Raw genomic sequence first — 26,470 nt, 5'->3', positions numbered from 1 at the left:
CTCCTCTTATCTCTCAACACCCAGACTTGCGAGAGATGCACTTCTATATCTAAATTGGAAACCACGCACCCTTCAGCCAAGACCAGAATAACTGGTCAAGAGGAAACGGTCAACACTTGCACCACACCACATGGAACACATAGCCCTCCAGAACACACACCAGCACTGCATTCACATAAAAACACAAACCAAACACCCACCTTCGCGGAGGCTCTCAACAAAAATCTACCCAAACATCAGAGACCTCCAAGCAGAAATACACTCGACCACCACAACACAACACTAATCACAAGACATATAACTCTCCTAAACAGTATGCTATTCAACCAAAGCCCCTAAGGCAAAACAGCATGCCCAACACACTAGTCACAGGTGACTCGATAGTGAGGCACACTGCTGTCCCACTCACTAGGTTGAATAAGGAGAAAGTAACAGTTAGCTGCCTGTCAGGTGCCAGGATCCGACACATAATGCACGCACTCAAGTCCCTCAACAACAGGTACAAATATGACTCTGTCATTGTACATGTGGGTGTGAATGACCTGAGACATACCTCCCCGGACTACATGAAAAGAGACATGGAGGAGCTCTCAGATTATGTAGCCCAGGTGGGTATGACCCTAGCCCTGAACAGCCTCCTACCATCACTCAGAATGATACCACAGTACAAGCAGAAAAACATTGATTTCAACAATTGGCTAAGTTTCTGGTGTCATTCTAAGGGGATCCAGTATCTGTCTGACTGGGATGATGTGATTGACAGACCTTGATGTTTTGCCAGAGATGGCCTGCACCTGTCACCCCTAGGCTTCTGGATACTGGCCCAGGCTCTTGCCACCTCTATAATGCCTCTTTTAGGCAGTGTTCCAAAGACCCAATCACCACCGTAACAGCTACAAACAAATGCAATCTGAGGGTCATGCTGCTCAACGCTAGAAGTCTAAATCTCAAAATGCACTCACTCAAAGCACTCCTTAAAATGGAGAACATCGACATTTGTGCTGTAGCAGAGACCTGGTTCATGGCAGCAGAAAGTGCCCCTGCACTACCAGGCTATAACTCATTCCACTCCTTTCAGCCCAAGAACTTGGACAGAAGCTCCAAAGGCAGTGATGTTTCTATATTCATAAAGGATGAGCACACCTCCAGACTGGTAGCTCAACATAACGCATCAGAGATACTTCAGGTGCAGCTAACATTGGGTAAGACAGCAATTCAGGTCATAGCCTGCTATAGGTCCCCAACCATGACCTAAGACTCACACTCCAAGTTTCTAAGCACCCTGGAGAATATTAGGGTCCACCCTAATACTCTCATACTGAGTGACTTCCACTACCCCTCCATTAACTAGGAAAACTACTCATGTACCATTACACTTGCCCAACGTTTCCTAGAATTCATTAATTCCAATGTTCTGGACAAGCTCGTTCTTACCCCCACTAGAGGTAGCAACATCCTTGACCTGGTCATTACTAACATGGGCGACGATTGCTCTTTACCAATAGTCAACTCCTCCCTTGTTAGATCCGACCACAAACTAATCAACTTGGAAATCCACATCCCTCCCACCCCATCCGCAAAGGTAACCACCATGAAAAACTTCTCCAAAGCTAACTTTGGGATCCTAAAAACAGAGATGGCTAACTTCACGGCACCCATGCAATTGGAGAACAGCTGCATGACTGCCAAATCATACAGTATTCCCCTGTACAAATACATACACAAATGCATGGATCTCACCATACCCAATAAAACCAAGACACTCTCCTCCAAAAAAGGAAGCCAATCTGGTGGTCCCCTCCTATAAAAACATCTCTACAACAGAAAGAGGAAACTGATGCAAAATAAACAAACTCTACAACAGAAGGAGGAAACTGATGCAAAATAAGGTGAAGTCCCAAGACTGGGAAAACTCCCTTATCAGCCTCAACAAAAAGTTGAGATCCCTCATCAAATCCTCTAAAGTTAGCTATGAAAACAGAATTGCAGCAGATAATAAGGACAACCATAAGGCCTTCTATAGTTATGGAAAGAATCTCCATGGCAATACCCAGATTTGCTCAGAGCTGTTGCACAATGGCACCTCCTACACTGACCCAACAGATATTGCCAATATACTGGCCAACAAATTCAGTGCCAACTTTACCCCTCTCCTCCCCCCAAAGGACCAATCACAATACCAGTAGATTGCCAGGCACCCAGTATTACTGCTGCACAGGTTCAAGGCCAAGAATACAGCTTCTATGGGACCTGACAATATCCCTGGCTGTGTTCTACATGAATTACAGACTGAGCTGGCACCTCACCTGTGTGCCCTGTTCAATCACAGTCTCACCTCAGGCTTTGTCCCTACCAAATGGCACACTGCTATAGTCATCCCTCTCCACAAAGGAGGAGTGACTACAGACCCTGGGGACTATTGCCCCATTAGCCTGATGAGTCCGATATGCAAAGCTATGGAACGCATCATCATGGACCTAATAAACAAGGATATAGGGACTCTCCAAACTCTGGATCCCACACAGTTTGGTTTTGTGAAGGGTAGATCATGCCTGCTTAACCTAGTCGACTTCTGTGAGTCAGTCACCAGAGCTGTGGATGAAGGCAAGGTGGTTCATACAGCCTACCTTGATCTGGCCAAGGCTTTTGATACCATTCCTCACTCAGGAATCATAGAAAAACACACTAAGCTACGCATCAACCCCTATATCACTAGGTGGGTTGAAAACTGGCTCACAGATAGAACCCACAGTGTGAAAGTAGCTGACTCCAAGTCAGACTGCTGACCAGTCACGAGTGGAGTCCCACAGGGCTCGGTCCTGGGTCCTCTCCTGTTTGGTATCTACTTCTCTGAAGTCCAGGCCAACACGAATGGACTCTGGCTGACAAAGTTCACAGACGATTGCAAGTTGGGAGCCATAATTAACTCCCCAAGTGATGTTGACATCCTACAGAAAGGTCTCACTGAGACCAACGACTGGTGTCAGAACCATGGCATTAAGCTCAATGCCAAAAAATGTGTCATCGTCCCCTTTGGGAAAAACCGGGTTCCCATTAATTACCACATCGATGGTAGTTCACTGAACACAGAAGGCATCATAAGAGATCTGGGAACACAGGTTAACAGCAACCTCTCTTTTGACCACCACATTGCCACTGTGGTCAGAAAGTCCTTCTATGCGGCACATCTCATTACTAAGGGTTTTGCATCCAGGAAGAAAAAAAATAATTGTCTCCCTCTACACTTCCCTCATTAGGCCAATCATCGAGTACAATGCCCCATTTGGCATGTACCTCACTAGACACTTGCAACAACTGGAGAGGCCACAAAAGTACCTCACAAAGAGGATCCTAAGCCTTAAACACTTGCCCTATATGGACAGACTCAAAAAACTACAACTATTCTCTGTCTCATATCGCCTACTTAGAGATGATCTCTGCTTGACTTACAAAGCCATGTCTGACCCAGCTCTGTTAGAAATGCTACATCTAAAGAAATCCCAATCCCTCCACACTACATGCTCGAGAGACCTCAACCTCATTACCACAATCAACAAACAAGCTAGAGGGACAGGTTCATAACCCAGAGACTGCCCATGCTATGGAATAGGCTTCCCATACATGTCAAGCGGAGTGCTTCACTGGCCCACTTCAAGAGAAATCTTGATGAGTGGATGAGAAACAAAAAATTCACTCCGTGGATCACTCCAGTGGCTTTACTCGACAGAGGCTCTGGGAACTAAGGTCGGGTGGCATGATGCCAGGGTAATCCTATGGGCTAGGCTTGTAAAAGGTTCCAGGGCCATTAGCCTAGTACACACCTATGAACCTACTGTAGAAAAATGGACTGCTGAAACCCTGAAGTTCTGTGTCCCGTGAATGAAATGTTAACTGAGGTCTATTGTCTAATATGGTGGTAGTGCACTTGGATGCAATACCATAGCACTTCATGAAAACAGTATGTCAGCTAATTTATCAATCAACAGTTCATACAAAAGTCATAAAAATATAATACAATAGAATATCAAAGTAATAAGTACAAAGAATAACAAAAAACAGAATCATTTTCACATTTCAACAAACGAACTAGCATTTATCCATCACCTATTATCATCATCCATATTTATCACTGTTATTCCATTGTTTACTATGTTCCACATTTGTACAATCTTCCTGGAATATTACCAATAATGTTTAGCATCATTAAAGAAGGCTTCGTGGTGGCTATTTTACCTCATATCTAGATTTGATTTTCAACACTCTGTTGGGTACCAAATACTGCACCTAAAATACTGACCTGGCTACATGAGAAAATAATTCAGTAAAAAGAATGAAAAAAAAACTGAAGCTTGTAGTCTTTTTTCCATTCAGCAACACACAAATGTCTTTACAAACTACAGACTGTTATCTCCATCCAAAATTTGAATTTGGGTAGAATAACATCATCATCTGCATAAGGCAGAAAAGAAAACTCTTGAAGCAACCATACATAATTCCTCACTATCAACATAGTGGGAGACAATACAGCATTTATAACAGCAATAAAAAGCAAACTACAAAGGGGACATCCTTGATGTCCCCACCTCTCCATACATATTGAACCAGACAACTACTCGGTCACAGATTCATAGATCGTTACTAGGATAATGACCCAGGGGCCCTTCTAAGCCTAGCCAGGTTTTCCCAAAAGAATAATGATGCCTTGTATACAAACAGGACTTTGAGAGCCAGGCATTTATAAGCTACCTCTGTCCATAAGGGACATGGGTGACAGGCCCAGTACAAATTTCCTATTCCCCATCTCCTGGTCTAGGCTGCACTTAAACTGAGTAACAGATTAACTCAGCTTCACATGGATGCGAAGCCTCTTCCACATGAGGGGCAGTCTCTAGCACACGCATCTGTCTCTCCAGAATGTTCTGTTTAAGTCACAGACAAAATTCAGGTCCCTAAACCTTTTACTTCTGGTACTTTTTGACTTATGAATATGTAGGAGATTCATAAGTGTGGTGTTTGCGGATGCCTTGCAAGCCAGGCATAGATCATCTATAGCAGACTGGGTAGAGGGACAGGGCTTTAAGATGCTCTGCATAAGACAGGTTTGTTATGCCTTGCGTTCTTTTTATAAGGAGGTTTGAGGTTGCTCTAGTTGCAGCATATACCTGGTGAGGTACATACCAAAGGGAGCATCATACCCTATGACCGGTCTGATAAGTGTGGAGTACAGTGAGATAATGACCTCTTTGGACTTAGATGCTGTGCCCTTACTTATAAGTTATGCATCATAAAAGAATTTCCTCACCACTGTGGCCAAGTGGTGATCGAAGGTAAGGCTACCGTCCACATGTGTACCCAGATCCCTGACCACTGGGTCAACTCTTAGGGGCGTATTATCAATATAGTAATTATAAAGGATGGTTGACTTCTCAACGGGTACAATTATTCATTTCTTAGCAAGAGTTTAAGACCATGGCTTTGGCACCATTTGTTAATTAGAGATAGGCTTTCTTGAAGAATGCTTGTACCTGCAGTAGAGTTGATTATAACCCCCCAGCTTGCAATCATCTGCAAACTTAGTCAGCCATAAACCTTCAGCATTTGCTTCCATTTCAGAGAAATAGATGCCAAAAAGGAGTGGGCCCGGTATGGAGCCCTGGTTGACTCTAATAATGACTGGCCTCTTGGTGGAGATGGCCTCACCTATTTTGACCTCCTGGCTCCTATCAGTGAGCCAGCTGGCTATCCACCAGGTGATAAAAGGGTTTATACCTAAATTAGTGGGGTATTGTATCAAAAGCCTTGGCCAGGCTGAGGTAATGTGTGTGCACAGTCTTACCTGCATCCAATGCTTTGGTGACCCTCTCAAAAAAAGTCCACCACATTTAATAGGCATGACCTTCCTTTAACAAAGCCTATCTGTGATGGGTTCAGCATCTGCAGGGTACCCATGTCCTCATTTATCATGTCCATGATTATTCTTTGCATGGCCTTACATATGAGGATGGTAAGACTTATGGTCCTGTAGTTAACTTGGATCAGTGGCTGGACCTGCTTTGTGCAGGGAATAACTGTAGCCATCTTCTATTCCTTGAGCACAAAATCTGACTGAAGGCTCCAGTTAAAAAGTGATTCAAGTAGACCAGAAAGGTCATGTTTCATGCTATTTATTCAACATTCCGGGATGTTATCAGGGCCCATAGGTCTAGATTATTATCTTGAAGTTACGGAACATTGAATACAATATGGTCGACACCATATTATCGAAGTTCCGTAACTTAGAAAATAAAAAAAAAATTGAAACATCAAATACTTACCCCCCCCCACACCCCCTGCTACTTAAATATACCAACTCAGAGATTGCGCTACAGTTCAGGAAAGGGAAATCTTCCCTTTCTGCACCATACTATGTTAAAGTGCGATCTTGGAGTTGGTATATTTAAGTAGTGGGGGTGTGGGTGGTGCAGGGGGGCTTGACCGCCATCCTAGACACCCTTTACTTGTTTTTTTTTTTTTTTTTCAGGGTCTTGTAGAATTTCAATGGTTTACTGGTTCGATCACTAAAGTTTGATCTTTAGTGATTCGAAGCATTAAACTTTCGAGATTCTAATATACACCCGGGGCCCACTGATGCAGTGTTTCTGTCCTTGGAAAGTGCACTGGTGACCTGTTCCCTAGAAATGGATGGGGGGGATTGTGGTTTGCAGTATTTCCTTTAGACTATCAGGGGAGCGATGGGGGGAGAAATCTTAGCTGAACCTGTCAGAAAAAAGGTTGGCAATGGCCTCCAGTTCAATGTGGGTAATGCCATTTACAATAATCTCTGTGCATTGTTGTGTATTTCTCCTGAGGTTATGGACATAGCTGTAAAAAGCTTTACAGTTGTCATTGAACACCTTGCCCCCATATGGTGATAGAGGAACTGAATGTTTTCCAGAAACCAGTCTAGCACCATAACACTGTAAAATTTGCCAAACAGTGCCATTCTCAAAACTGCTAAATGCCTTGCAAATATCACAGGCAGCAAACATGCCTCCCCTTCACTTATCAGATTCTACAACATATTTTGAAGTTGAGTATCTGCTACACCATAAATGTTATCAGGTAATATATCATAAGGATGAAAAACTAAGCCATATCTGTAAGATTTTCATAAAGACTTTCCAGTCTGTACAGAGTAATGCATTAAGACACCAATTATTAAGGGTCATCTTATAGCATCCATTGTATCAGAGTGGGTAATATTACAAGACAACCATTGCTTTAAAATGGATAAGAGGAGTTAGTGCTTTACAGAAAGCATAACTAAAGCCATACTGTCAGCACTGACTAACTGTAATATAGTTATCTAACTCACCCATAGTAATAGGTGCATCCATTCTGTATCTAACATTAGACCTAAACTGACCCATTGCCAGGGAAATCTGATGCAATATCATAAAAGGATACAATGCAGTTAAATACGCACACACTACATGTAACTTATTATGTCAGTTAAATCACACACTCTCTTCTGTAACTTTCAAACCTCTAAACAAATTTTGTCCATGTCAAAAAACCTGCCAAGTAATGGTGCAACCATCTTTCTTTTTAATTTGAAAAAGAAGTTATAGCCTCAAACATCCTTTTCTTATTCAACACACACAAAGTTTTTTTTTTGTACCATCTGGAAACATTACTGCAAGTGACACATCCAATTGCCTCAATTCCTCTCCATATTGAAGTTGGCAAGATTTCCACCTCTTCTTTTCCCACCTATAATAATTAGTCTTGCATTTCTTTTTAAAACTGATCCGCCTAGTAGCCCACAAATTACAGTCAAATCTCATACTACTGTGGTCATTCCAAAGGTCTGAACATGATACGCCTAAGGCCACTCAGTCACCCAAGTGGCTGAACATCTTTTTTAACCTTAATTAAAGCAAACAAAAAGTGTAAAAGACATAAGTCCACCATACGGCGTAGCGATCTAAAAGAATCAACCAAAATGGCCATCCCCTTTCACTTCAGAAAGAGAGCAGGAGTACTTTACATAATTAATTTCTCAACACAGAGGTTTGCTGTGATATATGAAATCACAAGACCTACCTAATTGCAAACTGCCAACAACTAGCAGTTTTTTATAGACCTTCATATCCTCTCCTTCATATTCATTTTATGTAGGCTGCAATTAAAATCACCTAACACAAGGATATGTTCATTGACTAAAATAAATGGTTTAACAGTTTCAAAAACAGCATTCTATATGAGAAAGCCACACAAACATAAAGTGCTATTAATCTGTACATAGCTCCATATAAAAGTGTATCTGTAACCAGACAGCTACAGGGTTTTGAAGACTGTAACATTCAGAACCAGTGTGTTTATTATCCCTAAAAAGAACATCAACCCATGAACATTAAATGTAGAAAAACAGAGTATTCTACAGAATTTCAAAGTGATATCTTGGCAGTAAAGACAGATGAATAACAACCAAATATAAACAGTCTTCTCTTCAGTGAATACACCAGTGGAGTATACTCTTATTTGGTAAACGATTCCCCCTGCCAGCAGTGTGAGCAACAATTTGCACACTCTTTACCACTATTATCCACCATTTACAAACTGCTTAACAGGATGTTTAAATAAGATATCTGAAGCTGTCACAAAAAAAATGGGTTGACAACAGTACAGCAGAACCCTTCTGTTAGTTTTGATATAATACAAAGACCAGACAAATGTGGAACAAAAGAATTTTTTTTAATTTTAAAGAAACATACACTTTCCACTCATCATACAAGGTTTGAGAAACACGAGAAACAGTTTCACATAACAGCTGCAAGTAAGAATCAAGGCTGTGAGCAGTTGTCATTAGTTCTAAACTGCAATAGTAATTTCCATTTAACTTGCTCTATGGTAGAAAAAATATAAAAGTCTGACCATGGCAAAGTCTCTCGCCATGAGTTGAAAGAAGTAAACTGCAGTGCTAACTCCTGAGTCTCAGAAGTAATGTCTGTAAAAGGCTCCTTGCCAAGATGCGCAAGAGAGTGCATGTCGGTTATAAAACAAATGGACAAGTTATAATGCCCCATATACATATCTGTCCAAATGTTTGCCTTTGCAAGCATGAAAGTAAACAAGAGGTCAAGAAATTGAAAATCTCTTCACAACAGAAGTTTTAGCAGTTTCAACAGACTTAATACATGTAATTTCTTCACAACAGAAGTTTTAGCAGTTTCAACATCCTTAATACATGTTTTAGCAAGACAAAGTAAAGTTGCAGTAGTCATGGTCTGTACTCCTGACAGCACTTTCAGTAGTGTCAGTTGGAATAAGAGGTTAGTCAGACAATGCAGGTAAAATCCGAAGCAAGAATACCATCAACAGAGTCTGCAAGAAACTTTACTTCCATCACTCATCCCACAAAAAAATAAATGCAGAACTTACTGAAGGTTCATCTTGCCCTGTCACATTCTGAAGTACATCATTAGGTAAACCTTAATTCAATAAATTTGTCACAATAATTTCAAAAGAAACATCAGACTCAAGTTATTTTTTACAACAGAATCGTTTGTGTTACAACAGCACCTGCAATTACAGGGTCTCTTCCTATCTTCCCCCATCACCACCTACTAAAGAGCAAGGGAATTTCCCCAATATCCAGGTTAAATATTCCACAGACAGTATGAATATCGCCTAGTTCTCTCCAGAAAATAGTTCATGCCTAATAGGACTAAGCCAGATAACAAGATCAAACAAATAAATAAATAAATGATTTGACATTTGATTTTAACAGGCTTATTTCCCATTTCAAAACTAGGAAAACGGTATTTCCTCATTAATTAGGTCAGTAAAATCATAAGGCACAACTGCCTTTCTGTTTCTTCTCGAACTCAACACCCCTCATGGAGTACAACATTCAGTGTTAACATTTCTCCCTGAAATTTACTTGAGATACGCTCTTCAGTTCATATTAACAAGTTATATTACCATTTTCACACACAGGAGATATGGCAGTTGTTAGTCAGGTCAGGTGTTGCCTTCTCCTCCATGGTCATACTCTGAGCAGCATCTCAAAACTACACCACAACAAGCAAATAACCCTGTTTTGTTCTGTTGCAGCATACCTAAAGCTAGCCAGTGTAATACTTTGTCTGACCTATAGCAGCAACTTATTGTTCCCACAAATACATTCCTTAAGCAATAAAAAAATGCAACAAAACTATGCTACATAATTTGTACTTCTTCCTCAACATGTATGCACAATACAACAGCTGAAATCAACAATTCATCACAGTTTAAGGAAAAATCTCTCAGAAACAACAGAAGTTATATAAACACAGTATATTCAGCAGTCATCTACTGCAAAGATACTACACTGTGCTTTTGCAGCAGTCTTCTACAAAGAAAACAACCTCCTTTTCAAATGACTCTCTCAAAGACTTACCCAGTACCCATGCAATAAACACAGTCATTATCCTTAATACATTCCTCAAAGGTATCCAAGCTCATAATACCCTGTTTCATAAAACCTAGTCAGCTTTGTTCTGCATACTGGACAAAACAAATTAAGTAATATTAAAAGACTGTACTAAATTCTCTTCGACTTTTTCACTCTGAATGTAAGTTCTCAACTGAGGCAAAAATACTTTATGAAATTGAAAATATGCCTCACCTCCTCCACTACAATAAACAGAAACTGTCACATTTGGTGTTTAATAGTGAAGCAAGGAGGGGTCCGGATGGAGAAATGATAAAATCAGCAAGCAAAGGAGTGTAGTACTGCTAGAATTGAATTTATCCTCTGATTTTGGTAAGTACCTTCAGGAGATGGACCGCGTTTATACAAAATCTCAGCAGGATGACATTGATACATAGACTGTATTTTATATAGCATATATCACTGACATAAGTAGGTTAAAAATAAAAAAGCCAGTTGGGTGCACAAGTCCCAGGATAAAAAAGTGCCCAATTCTGACAGGCGTACTTGTGCCAGTCCTGGAAAAAATGATAGCAGAGAATTGTCAAGACACAAACATTCCTACAATGGGGTTAGGCCAGGCTCAGTGAGAGGATAGCTCTCTGTTGTACAAGGACATAGACGACACAAATCACAAAAACTGACATGCCAAAAAAAAAAGCCATAAAGATGATAGAGTGGACTATTGAGGATAAGAAATAAATTATACAATGTTACTGTTACACAGAAAGCCAATAATTTATTTCCAAATAGAAGATATTCAAAAGGATTAAGACAGAAATTAGAGGAAAGACAAATAATTGCACAAGAAAAGCTGTCAAAAGCTTCAAATGCAAATCTGTGCTCATTAATACAACAGATTAATGAAAAAACATTAGAGACAAAGAAACATTGGTCTGTTTGGAAAAAGAAGTCACTGATGATGAAAAATATAAATATAAAAAAATATAAACCACAAAAAAATAGAGATTTCTGAAATGTATAAAAAATAAATATGGAGATGGGAATGAAAGAGAGATCTGATATGGTGTAATATTTATTCAAAGGAGAAAGCCAAACTGAACAATATGAAAAGCAGCTCTAAAGACATTTGAAGAAAACTACAGGAAAAGGCACCCAGATATGGAAATTTTCACAATACAAAAAACAAGATCACAAAGGGTGAACGCAGAACAAAAGATTAGTAAAGCAGAAGTTAAACAAATTGAAGTTGAAGTTTGGAATACCTGCAAAGTAAAAGATTTAGCGGAGAAAGTCTAATACAGATCATGTCACAGCATGATGGAACAATGATCCCCCAAAGTAAGGAGAAATGTGTGGAATGGGAAGCATGTGATCAGCTGCCACATGAAGATACTCTGGAGCATTCAGTAGGAAATAAGTAGAAAAGTTCAGCTGGAGTTGCACAGCAAGGGATGGAACAGGAAATGGTGGCACCTCTTGACACAATCAATGTTGTAGAGTGATAGACCAGTGAGTTCATATATGAAAGAGCAATGGATAACACCAGATGCAGCTGAAGAGAATATGTCACAGGAAGATGTTCAAAACTTCCTGCAGAATGCCTGCAGGGAATGGAGGACAAAGACTGTACCCTCAGTTTAGAAAAAAATGATCCAAGGGAAGAAGATTTAATAGAGATGGATAGGCATATTAATATCGACAAAAGTGATAGATTACGGAAAATCATTAAGACCCAAAATGTTACAAGTCTGATAAAACAAATTAACACAGTAATCAACTCTGGGATTCAATAAACTCTATGTAGGCTTTGCACGAAGCCCACATGGATTTTACAAGTAGGCAAGGTGGTGCACGGCGAGCAGCAGCATGCACTGCATATTCATGCCACACACCGCATTTAAACATAAATAAGTGAGGCGCTGAGGTTTCATGGCTAGCAACAGTGTTGCTGGCAAGGAAACCATGTAACATGGATAGCACTCCTGTTTAAATCAGAGCACTGGTGGTCCGTGGTTGCCATAATAAATAAATAAATAAATAAATAAATAAATAAATAAATAAATAAATAAACCATAATAATTGTGAATGCCACAATGATCACCAGGGCTTCACAGATACCTCTCATCTTAGTGCAAAACATTGGACAAAGGCCAACATAGTGGGAGGAAAATGACCCATAAATAGGGACATATTTGACATATTTCTGCTATAGAAATGTGCTAGAATAACCAGGTGTTTGTGTTAAGGTGCATGTTCTGAAGGATTTGAAGTATGAAACATAAATATATGTAATACTGAGTCAAATCAGTCCTGAGATCATCCCAGTGACACAGCAGAAAGCCACAAAATTTGATAAGGAACACATTTGGACATTCTGTTAGAATATGGGCAACTGACAGGTATGAATATTGAGTATATGGACCAAACACAGTACAGAGAAGTATCTACAGTGCAAAGCACTGTGAAATCCCATTCCTGGCATTCTGTACTGAAGTTGTGAAAACAATCTGTAACAGTACATGGACTGTCATGTAAAATAAACAATCAGGGGAAGTGTGTGTATTGAACAGGGACACACAGATGAACTGCAGGAATCAATACAGGGAAAAAGGACAGGTGAAACAACTTAATGTACAGCAGATGAGGGCATGTCAATGGAAGATGGTTATAGCAGCAATATCAATCACATATCAATATGGTGCAATAGGGACTGTATAGTGAAAATGTAATTACGCAACTGTCACACAAGATGACATAACAATGAGGAGGATATCTGTGTGAGATAAGCATCCTTACATGAATAATGCAGAGGACATCTGTCAGGGATCTGACATACAACTGGGGTAGGGTGCACATTGTGAAGCTGTGCAAACTGATTTGCCTGAATATGAGTGTAATCTCAGCAGAGGTGTCCAGCACGTGGGACACAGGTAAACACTTATGGACAACATTAAAAGAACCAGCCACAATCATGGACAATATTAGAATAATACCACTAGTAATCCCATGCCTCTAACATAATATATGTGATGTAGCGTGATCAGAGATGATTCTGCACAAACACACTTGTACAACTATTATGATATGTCCACACTCTATGAGGGTAATCACACACACTGTCCTGGCACTAAACATCTGCTGGAGGTGTTAGGAGGGACACTGCTTGTAGAACACAGTATGTGTGCTGTATCTTTAAGAAGCATTTCGAGGACTGAACATGCATATAAGTAGTAAACATGTGCTAGCTTCAGTGCCATTTTGAGAGTGCAGCCAGACAGTTAGCATGTATGAATGTAATAGCTAGTTTGTATATAAGTTTATCTAAGTTAAAGTCATTAAGCCTCAATCCTGATGTGTTTGTACATAATAAAGCTGCTTGAATAGAACTCACAAAGACTCGCCTATTACATCCTGACTAGACTAGCAACATGGTTCCAGAACTGGGATTCCAAAGACTGCTTTCCAGAGCTACGAGGTAAAGAGTTAACAGTGAAGGTAAACTAAGAGGAATGAGCACGAAAAAAGGCCAGAAAAGAACCAAGGGTAATGAAAACTTGCATGAACAATTTATTTTATAAAAAAGATAAAACGGAGCATTACAAAGGCACAAACCACATTATTAAACAAGCTAGAGGCACAAAAGGTTTATTAATTAAACAAAATGTTTAAAATTAAGATATTTGATAAAACAATTTTCAGAAAACACTTACAGGGGTTTGGAATTACCTCAGAATTGCAAAACAAGCATGTTTAAAGAGAGTATTACACTGCCCGAGAGACTTATTTCACAAAGTTCAGTTATTCAGAGGCTTGTTGTGTTATTGAGGAAAGTTACAAATACTGGCATAAATTTCTGGCATATGTATATGTGTGTGTGCTCGTGCATATTTGCAAACTCTTCAATGGTATGTGTTAATAATGGCAGATGGATTTTGAAAGCCCTCCCTACTGGTATTTGATCAAAATATTGCAAAGAATTGGAGAATATTTGAGCAAGAGTATGATATTTTTATACAAGCAGCTTATTCTGACAAAGATACACACACCAGGGCATTCATTTTGCTAAACCTAGCTGGGTCAGAGGCCATTGAAAGAGAGCATTCATTTGTGTATGCACCAGCAATATACGAGGGAGAAGGTGAAAAATCGCCATATTGTTGTACAGGCTGAATCAAGGGAAGACCCAGAGTGTCTGAAGCACAGATTCAGAGATATGTGTAACCCCCAGACAAATATTACATTAGAGAGGCATTTGTTTTGCATAAGAGATCAGAAACCAGTAGAAACTTTTGCAGCTTATATTACTGACCTGAGGAACAAAGCTAAAATGTGTCGGTTTGGTAACTTAAAAGATGAGTTGACAAAGGACAGGCTTGTGTGTGATATTAATAGCATTGCTGTGAGAAAGATTTTGCTTCATGACAGTAATTTCACGTTGAGTAAAGCTATTGAGATTTGTCAAATCCATGAAGTTACAGAAATGCACACAAGTATGCTTGCAATTGATAAGAGCATGGTTTCAGCAGGCTCCAGAGCAAATGTAGACAGCATGCAACACATGGCAAGCAAAAGCAAGCCTAAGCACATGGCAGCTACAGAGAAACCACATAGTTTTCCAGCAAGATCTAAGAAAGGAGCATGCTCAGTACAGGACAAGCGTGAATCAGCAAAACCCAAATCTAGCTTTACTGTTAACTGTCACACTTCTGATGCCATTGATGAGTCTAAAACAGAGAAATGCTTAGCATATTGTCAGCAATGCCACAAGTGAAAAAATTTAACCATTTTCAAAAGTTTTGCAAATCAAGTAAACCTCGCACAGCTATAAAGAAGGGTCATTCAAAAAGCGAGTAGATCACATAGAGAGCAGCAATTCTACCTTCTACATAGATGGTGCATCAATAATTGGTGAAAATGTTGACGCAGTAAATTTGTTGGCAAAGAACAAAGTGTTTTGTACTGTCCGGATCAATGGTAAATCCACTGACTTCAAAGTAGACACTGGTTCAAAGTGTAATTGTATGTCAGCAGATACATTTGCTAAGGTGAGAACTAATGGACAACTCAATGTGGCTGGTAGTGCGAAACTAGTTGCTTATGGAGGTGAAGAAATTCAAACTGAAGGCTTAGTAGGTAATGCTACTCAATGCTAGAAGTCTAAACCTCAAAATGCACTCTCTCATGGCACTCCTAAAAATGGAGAACATCAATATCTGTGCAGTAACTGAGACCTGGTTCAAGGATCCAGAGAGCACCCCTGCAATACCAGGCTACAACTCTTACCACACTTTTCAGCCACCAAACCAGGACTGAAACACTAAAGGTGGAGGGGTGTCAATATTCACCAAGGATATTCACACCACCAGGCTAGTTGCCCAATACAATGCGTCTGAAATTCTCCAGGTGCAACTAATACTAGGCAAGACTGCAATCCAAACTGTAGCTTGCTACAGATCCCCCACCATACCCCAGGATTCTCACTACACCTTTCTAAACATACTGGAAAATATTAAGATAGAACCAAACACCCTAATACTGGGTGATTTTAACTACCCTGCCATTAACTGGGAAAACTACTCATGTACCAACACCTTTGCCCAACGGTTCTTGGAATTCATAAATTCCAACGCCCTGGCTCAACTAATCCATAATCCCACCAGGGGCTCCAATATCCTAGACCTGGTCATTACCAACATGGGAAATTAATGCTCCACACCTATGGTCACCCCCTCATTAGTCAGGTCTGACCATAAGCTAATCACCCTTAACATCCACATCCCACCCCCACCCCCCAGTAAGGAAACCTCCATAAAAAACTTCTCCAAAGCCACCTTCATGCTACTCAAGTCAGAAGTAACAAACTTCATGACACCCATGCAGACAGGAACTGAAAGTTCAACTGCTGAATCCTACACTAAGGCACTGTATGAGCACATCCACTCATGCATGAATCATGCCATCCCAAATAGAACCAAGATGCTCTCATCCAAAAAAAGGAAGCCAATCTGGTGGTCCCCTGCCATAAACAAACTTTACAACAAAAGGAAGAAACTGTTGCAGAAAAGAGGAAAATCCCAGGATGCAAAAAACTCCCTTAACAGCCTCAGTAAGAAACTGAGATCCCTCATAAAATCCTCCAAAGCTAGTTACGAAAATAAAATTGCCAAATATTCCAAAGACAGCCACAAGGCATTCTATAACTATGTCAAGAATCTAAATGGCAATGCTCAGATCTGCTCTGAGCTAAAACAGAATGGCATTAAATATACTGATCCCAAGGATATTGCCAATATCCTGGCATATCGATTCAGTGCCAACTTCACACCCCTCTCACCTCCTAAATGGCCCATCTCAATACTGGAAGATTGCCAAATTCCGGTAATAATGGCCACACAGGTAAAAAACGCACTCTTCAAAGCTAAGAATACAGCATCCATGGGACCAGATGACATCCCGGGCTGTGTACTACATGAACTACAATATGAACTGGCACCTCACCTAAGTGTCATGTTTAATCATAGCCTCACCTCAGGTTTCGTGCCCACTGAGTGGCTCAGAGCTACAGTTATCCCACTCCACAAGGGGGGATCCACCTTGGATCCTGGAAACTGCCATCCCATCAGTGTGACAAGCCTTATCTGCAAGGCCATAGAGCGTATTATCATGGAACTTATAAACAAAGACATTGGCAACCTTCAAACACTGGACCCCACCCAGTTTGGGTTCGTGAAGGGCCGATCTTGTCTCCTGAACCTGATTGACTTCTTCGAATCAGTCTCCAGAGCCATGGACAAGGGTAAGGTGGTCCACACAGCCTATCTAGACCTTGCCAAGGCCTTTGACACCATCCCCCACTCTGGAATCATAGATAAACTTACTAAGCTGGGCATTAATCCCTACGTCACCCAATGGGTTGCTAACTGGCTTACTGATAGAACCCACATTGTAAATTAGCCGAATCCAAATCCAGCTCCAGACAAGTGACAAGTGGAGTACCTCAGGGTTCAGTCCTGGGACTGCTCTTGTTTGGCATCTACTTCTCTGAAGTACAGGCCAACACTAAGGGACTCTGGCTAACAAAGTTCGCAGATGACTGCAAACTGGGAGCCACTATTGAATCCCCAAATGATGTGGATACTCTACAAAAGGGCCTTACAGAAACAGATGTGTGGTGCCAGAGCCATGGGCTCAAGCTCAATGCCAAGAAATGTATAGTTATCCCCTTTGGGAAAAAACATGTATCCGTGAATTACCATATAGGTGGCAGTACACTAAACACTGAAGGTGTGATAAGAGACTTAGGGACACAGGTGGACAGTGGTCTCACCTTCAATAACCACATCGCCACAACAGTCAGGAAATCCTTCTATGTGGCACACCTCATCACTAAGGGCTTTTCATCCAGAAAAAAGGAGGTCATTGTCCCACTGTACTCATCCCTCTTTAGACTCATTATAGAATACAACGCCCCATTTGGTATGTACCTCTCAAGACATCTGCAACAACTGGAAAGGCCACAGAAATACCTCACTAAAAGAATCACAGGCCTAAAGCAGATGCCCTACGCTGACCGTCTTAAAAAACTCCAGCTATACTCTGTCACATATTGTCTACTCAGAGACGATCTCTTGCTTAACATACAAGGCCATGTCAAACCCAGAGTTGTTGGACATGCTACACTTAAAGAAATCCCAATCCCTCAGAGCCACACACTCCATTGATCTAAACCTTGTCGTCACAATAAACAAAACATGCTGGAAGGATAGGTTCCTGACCCAGAGACTCCCCATACTCTGGAATAGATTGCCCATACATGTCAAGCAGAGTGCCTCTTTGGCCCTCTTCAAAAGGAACCTTGACGATTGGATGGGAGAAAGGAAATTCACCCCAGGGATCACGTCAGACACCCTGCTAGACAGGAGTCCAGGAAAGTAAATAGTATGGGAAGAAATAGCCCAGGGAATTGTTATATCTATGCTTGTATAGGCCCTAGGGCTGATAACCTAGTACAAACCTATGAATTAATGCTTTCATGTTACATGGCTAGGAACTGTTACAACTTGTTACTCCATGTAGTTCAAAGACCTGTACAGTCATTATTGGGTCTCAGAGACAGTTTGAGAATGAATCTGCTTTCTTTTACCAAAAAAGTTCATCATATAAGCACATATCCTAGTTCCAATTTTTCTGAAGCCATCGTCTCAGAATATGCTAATGTTTTCGATGACAAGTTGGGCAAACTTCCAGTTGTGTATTCTATGAAGTCAGACCCAGGGGCCAGTCCAGTAGTCAGACCAGCAAGAAAAGTTCCGAGAGCTATGCAGGATAAGGTCAAAGCTCAGTTGGATAAAATGGTGCAGCAAGGTGTAATTTGTCCATTTACAGAACCAACTGAATGGGTGTTGTCTATAGTAGCAGCCCAAAAAAAGGCTCAGTGGAAATCAGAATATGCATTGACCCAAGAGATTTGAACAAAGCATCAAGGGACCACATCATCTAATTCGTACAGTTGAGAAAGTTGCAGCCCTAATACCAAATGCCACTGCTTTTTCTGTCTTGGATGCAAAAAGTTAATTTTGGCAAGTGATGCTTGATCACAAATCCTCATTGCTGACTACGTTCAGTACCCCGTTTGGCAGATATAGATTCCTAAGGATGCTGTTTGGAATAAATTCTGCAAGTGAAGTCCTTCAGCATGTAATGGAGCAACTTTTTAAAGTTATCTTTGTGCCTTAATAGTAGATGATTTATTGGTTGGAGGCAATGATGAAGTATGACAGAAACCTTAAGAGATTTCTAGACAGAACACATGAACTGAACGTAAAGCTCAATACTCTAAAGTGCAAATTCAGACTACCAGAAGTTACATATGTAAGTCATTTATTTACCAGCACTGGCTTGAGACCAGACACATCCAAGCAAGCAGCCATTATTGAGATGTCAGCACTAGACAATGTTCAAGCTCTACAATGTTTTCTTGGCACTGTCAACTATTTAGGCAAGTTTATACCAGACTTCAGTGAGTTGACAGCACTTTTGAGAGAGCTAATGCTCAGAAATGTCACATGGTCTTGGTTGGAACAGCATCAGAATGCATTTGAACACCTTAACCAGAAAATTGCCACCCCACCTACATTAAGATATGATGATGTCAATAAACCAGTCACTCTTTCCTGTGATGCTTCAAAATGTGGTCTTGGCACAGTTATTCTTCAAGAAGGAAAACCAGTAGCCTATGCATCTAGAACCCTTACCCAAACTGAAATGCAATATGCTCAAATTGACAAAGAACTTTTGGCAATAGTATTTGCATGTTTGAAGTTTCATGATTATATCTATGGTTGAGCTATTCAGATTGAAACTGATCACCAACCTCTAGTTACTATTGGAGATTACAAAGAATGATGCCCAAATTGCAAAAGTACAACTTTAAAATGGTCTATACAAAAGGTAAACTTCTTTATCTGGCTGATACCATGAGATTACAAAGAATGATGCTCATATTACAAACATACAACTTCAAAATGGTTTATACAAAAGGCAAACTTCTTTATCTGGCTGATACCCTATCCAGATCGCCCAGAAATACAACGGAACAAATTGACACAGAATTTTGACTTTGATGCAATGGAAGTGCATAATTTTTCTATCACGAGATCTGATGAGCTGAGAGATCATACAAAGACTGATCCAATTTTGCAAAAGCTCAACCAATACATTAATATTGGATGGCCATCAAAGCAATCTAGTGTACCATCTGAAGTGCAAACTTATTTTCCTTACAGAAATGAGATGTTGATGGAAGATGGCATTATTTTTAAAGGTTGTAAAATTGTTGTTCCTGCTTCCTTACAATGTGAATATATCCAGATTTTGCATTGAGGTCACCCAGGTTCCGAAAATAGCAAAAGAGGGGAGACAGAACTAGTACTTTGGCTTTCTCTAGTAAAAGACATTGATAAAGTACTTTCTTCTTGTTCAGTATGCAATAGTACTAAACTGCATTTGCAAAGAGAACCGCTTCAGCTAAGTCAAGTTTCTGAACTATCTTGGTCAACAGTAGCCACTGATATATTCAAGTGGAACAATCAGCATTACTTAGTATTGGTAGACTCTTATTCAAATTGGTTTGAGATTGATTTACTACTAATCTAATGTCCACGGCTGTTATCACTAAGTTGAAACTTCATTTTTCAGGCCATGGTAGTCGCACACAAAGTTGTTTCTGACAATGGCATTCAATTTACTAGTCAGTTGTCCCAGAAATTTGCAAGAGAATGGGACTTTGTACATGTGACATGTAGTCCAGAATATCCACAGTCAAATAGACAAGCTGAACAGAGGTGCCAGAAGCTATTGAAGACTGGGGGGGAGGGGGTGAGAGGGCACTTAGTGATCTAAAAAGGGCACTTTTCAAAACTATTTGCTACCACAACATAGGTTCCCTTGGAGGACATTTTAAGCTTAGCCAGTTTCACTTTTGGTGCTTGAATTAACATTTCCTGATTGGTCTAACCTATCCCATGACTTATAATTGTATATTAGCCCTAGTGAGAATAAATGTGATCATACTATAGATAATTTGAGGGGACCCATGTAAAGGATGCAGCATTTAGAAACTGCCTCTATCCATTAGTGGCATGAAGGGCAATCCTGGAGTACATTTTCTATTACCCATCTTTAGATCCAGGTTGCATTTGAATGCGGACATGGATGAGCTTTGTTTTACTTGAATGGATAGTCTATTCTGTGACAATGGTGGCCTCTGTGATATATATCCATCTCTCCACAACATTCAGTTTAGATACCTGGACTGAGTATTTCTGATGCCATTTGACTTGCTGTTGTTCAGTAGGTCCATCTGTATTAGGTTGGAGGATGCCTAGTATACCAGACATGTCACCTCTAAGCACTCTGTAGGATACTGAGTATAGTGATAAATCTTTCAGGTAGTCCATGCAAGACCTATTGTTTAGGACATATCCTTACTAAAATTGATTTTGACTAGATCTAGAGATGTTGCATAGGTCTGGACAGATACATGCCAAAGTGGGCATTATACAAAATGATTGACCTAATGAGGACTTTGTAAAGGGGGACAATAACATCTCTAGATATAGTCAAAATCAATTTGTTTATAAGCTGTGCAATGTAGAAAGACTTTATGACTTTATGACTCTGGGCACATGTTGGTCAAAAGTTAGGTCACTGTACACACAAGTTCCCAAATGCCAAACAACTGGGTCAGTTCTCAAGGGGCATTGTCAATTTGGCAGTTCCCTGGAGGAGATGACTTCCCAAAGGGTACAATAATGTATTTCTTGGAGTTTAGCTTCAATTCATGATTCTGGCACCAGTTACTGTTTGGTACAAACCTTCCTGCATGACGGCTAAGTCATTTGGGGATTCCATAACTGCTCCTAGCTTGCAGTCATCTCAAACTTAGTTGGCCAAAGCCCTTTGGTATTTCCTTTAACTTTTCAAATGTATATGCCAAACAGAAAAAGTCTCAGCACTGAAACCTGGGGAACTCCATTAGTGACTGGTCTCTTCCCCCATTTTGATCTTCTGCATCTTGTGAGCAAGCATACATGTATGCATTCTTTGATTCACCTTCCTGATTGTATTAACTTGATTTGTATTAAATTATATTCCTTGTATAATACAGCACCACTTAATTACACTTGTAGTTTGGAAGAGTCTTCTAGTAAGCAATGAAACAAAATGTATGAACCAATAATGACTAAACTATCCATTTCAGAAAATTTCAACCATAAAAGGCCACTCAAACTTCTGTCATTACAATCCAACAATATTAGTAAATATGCAAAATCTATGCAGAAGTAAGTCATCTAAATAATTCCACATTAAACAGATCTGTAAGTAATGAAGAGGTTGCTGCTAACAAACAACTTTATATTTAATGGTTTCATCTACAAATACAAATAAAGTGCCTGTTGCCTTGAAGAATAAAGTGCCTATGCTACATTAAAAAAAATGACAAGCTAGTAATTTTGTAATGAATGGCAAACTGATAACAGAAACATAGCTACTAGAAAACTCCTCCAAAGGAGGACATTCATAGGACTGCAGCATCCACTCTCTTTAAAGTACAACACAGTACAATATTAGTGATCTATCTGTATACTGTATGAGTAGAACCCACAGCCTTCTGCATCAAAAGCAAGTATACTACTTGTTGCACTACTAACAGCACAAACAACTTAGCATAAGTAGCACTAAACTTCTCTTTCCCTGAAGCTCTCAGCTCCTTGCAAAATACACTTGACACTCAAATAAATCTCTCAACTTTGCAGCACAAGAAATCTGGAAAAAGCCAAAATTTATTGGAGGGGGCAAACACCCAAAAACCAGAGACACATTTTAAACATTGCTTGCATAATTTTGGAAAGTTGCTAGAATAAAATGCTTTGTTACCACCATGCGTTTCACTGCCAAGTCTTGAACCCAGAACCCTGTGCACTACAGTCAGATCAATATACCCGTATGCCAAACCAGCAGTTTCCTAAAAGATAGGAAGACTGAAACTTAAATGGCTATCATTTAGTGAATTCAGTTCTCACTTCTCACCATAGCTCTCAACCTCTTAGCACAAAAAAACCTGGACAAAGCCAATAATGGTGGAATACAGAATTCAGTTCTCACTTCTCACCATAGCTCTCAACCTCTTGGCACAAAAAACCCAGACAAAACCAATAATGGGGGAATACAGCCCCAAAAATATGGACAAATTTCAAATACTGATCTTATAAACTTAGAAAATTGCTAGAATACAAGGTTTTGTGTTACCATTTATGTTAACCGAATATGAAGTCTGAAATTCAAATGCCTGTCATTATTTAGTAAATTCACTCCTTCACTGATTTGTCACAAAAATGCTGAAAACCACCGATTTTATGAGGAATAGAACATAAATATGAGGCATATATCTAGAAAGCTTTTCCAAGTGGTGGTGGGTAGGGATTCTAGGCTGCTGTTACCTGTACTCAAGGTACAGGGTTTGAGCCTGAATGCTTTCTCTAGCCGCCAGGTATAGTTACCTGGAGCATTTTACACACACATACAAAGTCCTCTCACCTGACTGCACTTACAGACACTCACTTCAAAAGTTCCTATTTTTTTCAATGACCTCAGTCACATCAACCACTACTCTGGAAGACTAATAATGTCCCCCATTAAGTAGACTTTTTCCATCCCTGGTGAAAATTTATCATCACTTACCCAATCATCCAGGCTGACTTTAAAGAATGCTGTGGATGTACTTGATGTGCTTCACAGGCAAGGGCAGCATATTCCAGACACAGGGTGTACGATGGATTATATATTTCTCATGCCTTATGGTAGTGTTGATATCATAATATAGGATTAGGTCTCTAGAATGGCTGTGTGTGTGTGTGTGTGTGTGTGTGTGTGTGTGTGTGTGTGTGTGTGTGTGTGTGTGTGTGTGTGTGTGTGTGTACATATGTGTATAGAATATATGATAATGCTTCTTTCTCTTCAATATACTAGTAAACCTGCAAGCTATAACTATGTTTTAATTTTGCTGCACTCAGGAAATCAAAACTAGCAATCAGCTTAGATGGCATTCAGAGATTAGTTATAATAGTGTACATATTAAATATTCCAAAGAAGCAGCATTAAAAGGCATGCAAAGCTTCTAAATCAATGTGAATGTGGGTTGTGCCCTGTTAGTCCAATGTTATGTAAATGACATAGCTTTAGCTGCTCTTAGATATTATGCAGACAAAGTTCTAAAAAGTCAGAAAAAATAATCTGATGCTCACACTGTTGCCTTTACATAATTGCCACTAACAAAAACAAAAATGCAACCTCTTTATTTCAAACTCATTGCAAATATATAAATAACTTCAATCGCACACACAGCTGCCAGGTCTACCCATTTAATCTCATCAAATTTGCATTCAGATTTAGCTGCTTTAAATTAACAAGTATTAATTAAACCGTATATATAGGCATGGTGCTGTTCATCTGCAAAAAGCATAAATTTGAAGCATAATTAAGCAACCTGTTTTGCCAAAAAAGTAATAAAAAGAGCTTTATACTGAAGTGAAATGAAAGGCTGCTTTATTAGGTGATGCTTAAAATGCATTTATATAATTAGCATAAACTGAGCAAAAGAGAGCCAAGGAAAAACTAACATTTTAAGTGAAAGTATCCTCATCTGAAAAGCTTGCCATGTCAGTGCTATATAATTTTTGGCAGATGTTAATTAGAATGACAGAACACAAGACAAAGGCAGAGCTACATAATACACTGAAGTGCTAACCAAATGATTTTTATTTCCATGACATTCAAGGTTTTATTCACAAGAATTCTTAAGAGCCTCAGCCTTGCCTGATTATTATTAAATGAAAACACTATTGAATATTCCTCTGTTACTTTATTACTATTATGCATCTTCTTGCAAAAAAAAAAAAAACAGTGTAATACTAACACATGATAAATACTGTTGTTAATTATGTCAAGGAAACGTTGCAAAAACGAACTGTAAAGAGATAGGAAATATAATTTTACAAGATGGTCTCAACATTTATTGAAGGATATTGGCAATGTAGAAAAGACCCTCTCTGCTGCTTAAATGACACTACCGGAATCCCTCTCTGCTGCTTAAACGGCACTACCGGAATCTCTCTCTACTGCTTAAACGGCACTACCGGAATCCCTCTCTGCTGCTTAAACGGCACTACCTACCTTTGTGGAATCCCCCTCTGCTCCTGAAATGGCTAGCTTGCTCTGAATCTAATGGCAATACCATCTTCCTGGACACAACACAGCATCTCTGCTGATTGTGTCAGCAGAAAGTTGAAACGAATAGCGCCGGGAAATCGGTAATGCACCATTCCCTCAAAAGTGGGGGGCACCCCTTCCCCCTCACTCTATGGTTCCAGCACCCATGTATCTGAACGTGCAGTACAGAGTGCAAAGCAATTATTTGAAAGGTCAAAGTGTGACAATACGGATGTCTTTTTGAATTTAATCTCAGAAACATACCCAGTGATGACATACTTGGCTCGCCTGCTCACATACTTCTGTCCAGGCAAACCACAACAACACTGCCTATTAGTTCAGGTTTTGTTGAGGCCTAAAGCTAAGAACAACAGAACCATTAGAGCCAAATTATTCAGGAAGTGTTCTTTCCAGAAGAGCAAATTTCTTCATCCATTGAATGAAGGAGAGACAGTATGAATACAAATGGCTAAAGGTTTCGACCGGACTGGTCAAGTAACAGGTATACATACCGGGCCGAGATCCAACTTCATAGAATCTGAGGGTGTGGAATACAGGAGAAATCACAGACATCTTCTTCCTGTACCAGAATTGATATTGCAGCCTTGTTCTTGTGATACAGACTCTAGATCCCAGAGCAATCCAGACAATGTTCCTGTTGCAGAACATGTCTTGGCTTCTACTTCCATTCCTGATGATGTTCCTGATGTCCCTAAGGTTGAACATTCAGTAGAGACAGTCCCAGTTGCTAAATCCGATTCTAAATTTTATGTCACATGATTTGGTTGTATTTCCAGACCTAGTGTGAAATACGTAGTGACCTGGACATAACTGTACATGTGTATTTAGTTCTGTATAATTGCATGACAAAGAATTATTTGTATTGATTGCATGTCAACTGATGTTGCCAATATTGCATGACCTATTTTTCAAAGACTGAGGATGTAGAACACAGTGCGTGTCTGCTGTATCTTTACGAAGTGTTTCAAGGACTGAACCTGCATATAAGGGTCTATATTATAAAGTTGAATGCTTACTTCATCGAATACCTAAACGTCGACCCGTCATCATCGAACCGCATAAACACCGAACACCCTAAACAGCAAAATTCAAAAAGTCGAACTGTCATATTGTCCCACCCCACTGCCCTCTACATACTACCTACACAAACTAAATAAACCACATACATACACTAACCAAAACCCTACTTCTAACCCTAAGCTAAACCCTACTTCTAACCCTACACTAAATCTTATATATACCACCATGTATGCACGTAAC

The sequence above is a fragment of the Protopterus annectens genome, chromosome 1.part0 (genome assembly GCF_019279795.1).
Source record: "Protopterus annectens isolate FY-2018-M chromosome 1.part0, PAN1.0, whole genome shotgun sequence".
Lineage (NCBI taxonomy): Eukaryota > Metazoa > Chordata > Ceratodontiformes > Protopteridae > Protopterus > Protopterus annectens.
This window is presented reverse-complemented; position numbering follows the sequence as displayed.